Here is a 2,890-nt window from a genome sequence, read left to right as displayed (position 1 = left end):
TTAAATTGAGAGTTGGAAATTATAGGGAGCCTCTTGGCATAGAACTACTCTCTGTATTTTACTTTCTCTGTACTTCTAGTTTCATCATGTATTCTCCATCTTTGTTTTCATTTTCCAGAGCTATGAACAACTAAACCCCTTTCATTGGGTTAGGGAGCTCTGTTGTAATTTGATGGATCAATACTAGTTTTCATTATTCTTCTTCTATCTTTTCTCTTGATTTTACTTGAAAGCTTTCGATCTTCATCCAATTGGATAGTTATCTTGGAAAAGAAGCTATTCAAACTTGGATCTCTTCTGAACCTTGAAAGAGGAATGAAGAGATCATGCTAGAAATGCTTTCTCATGCTGGACCAAATTGGGTTTGGATGGATATGTGACTATAATCCTCTCAACACTTGATTTGGGAAATGCATGTGGTATAATCAGTGACCATACTTCATCTCTTCTCATGAGCAATTGACTAAGGAATTGGCTATTGATCAAGATTTGAGAGATTGAATTACAAGAAGTTGTAATTCGATCACTTAAGATTGCCAAGGAGATCAATTAGTGCATTGATTGAGGAAGAGATGAAAATGAAATTGATCCGGAGAATGCAACATCTCCTGAGCCCAATGAACCCCCCATTTCTGATCTTACCCATTCTCTTTAATTTCTGTCATTTACTTTTATGAGCAATTTCCCCATTCCCATTTAAGATTCTACAATTTAATTTCCGTCATCTACATTCAGCTCTTATTTCTAGCATTTGCTTTTCTGTTATTTACTTTCCTGCCATTTAATTTTCTCCAAATTCTCAACTCAAATTCTGATTCGCTCAACTAGAACATTCATGTAATTAAAGTTGCTTGATCAATCAATCCCTGTGGGATTCGACCTCACTCTATTGTGAGTTTTTACTTGACGACAAATTCGGTACACTTGCCGAAGGAAATTTGTTATGAGACAAGTTTTTTGTGCATCAAGTTTATGGCGCCGTTGCCGGGGATTGATTGTGCATCAACAATGATTAAATTGGAGGATATCTAGATTGAGCATTTTATTTTTGTTTGATTTAATTTTCTGTTTGAGTCATTTACTTTCTGTTTTAGTTAATTTTTTTTCCTTCCCCCTACTTTTTCTTTGTTATTTACCATTCATTTCACTAACCCACTAACTGTTTGATATATTGTATCACTCACACTAACAGTAATTCTGACAGATATACTTTCTGCACCTATTCTCTTTGCTTGTACTTGTTGGTTGTATGACAGGGAGAAGAAGCGGGGCTTCAACTTCCTTTGATTCTGAACCTGAGAGAACCTTCCTTAGACTAAGGAGGGAGGCCAGAGAAAAACGTGTAGTTGGTGCTGAAGAAGAGGAGGAACACTTTGAGGAATACTTTGAACACATGAAAGAAAACATGGAAAACCATCATGAAGAAGAAGCTCACAACCATGGCGGAAGAGGACGAGCAAATCATGCTGGGGAGGATAGAAGAGTTTTAGGCTCTTACATCAATCCAAACCCAGGAAACTGTGGAAGTAGCATTCAAAAGCCAACCATCCACGCCAACAATTTTGAACTAAAGCCACAGCTCATCACCCTTGTGCAGAACAACTGTTCGTTCGGAGGAAGTGTCCAAGAAGACCCCAATCAACATCTAACCATCTTCCTGAGAATATGTGACACAGTGAAGTCTAATAGTGTTCATCCTGATGCCTATAGACTGCTCTTATTTCCATTCTCACTCAAGGATAAGGTAGCCAAGTGGCTGGAGTCTTACCCAAAGGAGAGCTTGACAACTTGGAAAGATGTGGTGAACAAATTCTTAGCAAGATTTTACCCCCCTCAACGAATCAATAGGCTGAGAGCTGAGGTCCAAACTTTCAGGCAACAAGATGGTGAGACTCTATATGAAGCATGGGAGAGGTTTAAAGACCTAACAAGGAGGTGCCCACCAGATATGTTCAATGAATGGGTGCAGCTGCACATTTTCTATGAAGGACTCTCTTATGAGTCAAAGAAGGTTGTAGACCATTCATCCAGAGGATCTTTGAACAAGAAGAAGACCATTGAAGAGGCCATAGATGTCATTGAAATTGTAGCAGAGAATGACTACTTCTATGCTTCCGAAAGAGGGAACACAAGAAAAGTAATGGAGCTAAACAATGTAGATGCTCTGCTGGCCCAAAACAAGCTCATTACCCAGCAGCTGGCTGACCTCACCAAGAAGATGGAGAGGAACCAAGTAGCAGCAATTTCCACTTCATCAACAACCCAAGAAGGAGTGAATGAAGAAGCAGAGGGTAGTCAGGAGCAAGCCAACTACATTGGGAATTCACCTAGGCAAAACCATGATCCATACTCCAAGACCTACAACCCTGGATGGAGGAATCACCCAAACTTTGGGTGGGAAAATCAACAAGACCAAAGCCTTGATCAAAGACGCCCAAATCCCAACAATGCAAGCCACCAACATTTCACATCTAGACCATATCAACACCCCAATAATAACACCTCTCCACATCCACATCAAAACTAAAATAACTTACCTCATCCTTCCACCTCTAATCACGATCTACAATCATTTGATGACAGACTCTCAAGGATTGAGAATCTACTTGAAGGCTTAGGCAAGGAGATTCAAGACAACAAGGTGTTCAAGGAGAAAGTGCGAGCCAGTTTCAAGAACCAGGGAGACACAATCAAGAGGTTGAAATCTCAAGTGGGGTATCTCTCTGAGCAAATTCCCAAACCCACAGATGGATTCCCAAGTGACACAGAGAAGAATCCGAGTGGTGAAACAAAGAAAGTAAGATGGGAAGATTGCAAGATGGTCACTATAAGTGATAAGGAGACTGAGGACAAGCCAAGCAAGCTGTCAGAACAACCTGAAGATACCTCA

At 40.1% G+C, this 2,890-nt stretch overlaps 1 non-coding gene across 1 annotated transcript; it reads right to left on the bottom strand.

The window, feature by feature from the left end:
- Positions 1-1,846: 1,846 nt before the first annotated feature.
- Positions 1,847-1,953, bottom strand: LOC148567653 (small nucleolar RNA R71). Its single transcript, XR_015882406.1, has one exon. It is a non-coding gene; the product is annotated as a small nucleolar RNA R71 (small nucleolar RNA).
- Positions 1,954-2,890: the final 937 nt, after the last annotated feature.

Source organism: Arachis ipaensis, chromosome B4 (assembly GCF_059453495.1).
Source record: "Arachis ipaensis isolate K30076 ecotype BB chromosome B4, ASM5945349v1, whole genome shotgun sequence".
NCBI classification, from domain to species: Eukaryota; Viridiplantae; Streptophyta; class Magnoliopsida; order Fabales; family Fabaceae; genus Arachis; species Arachis ipaensis.
The sequence above is the reverse complement of the archived record's forward strand: the minus strand, read 5'-3'. Positions and strand labels throughout refer to the sequence as shown.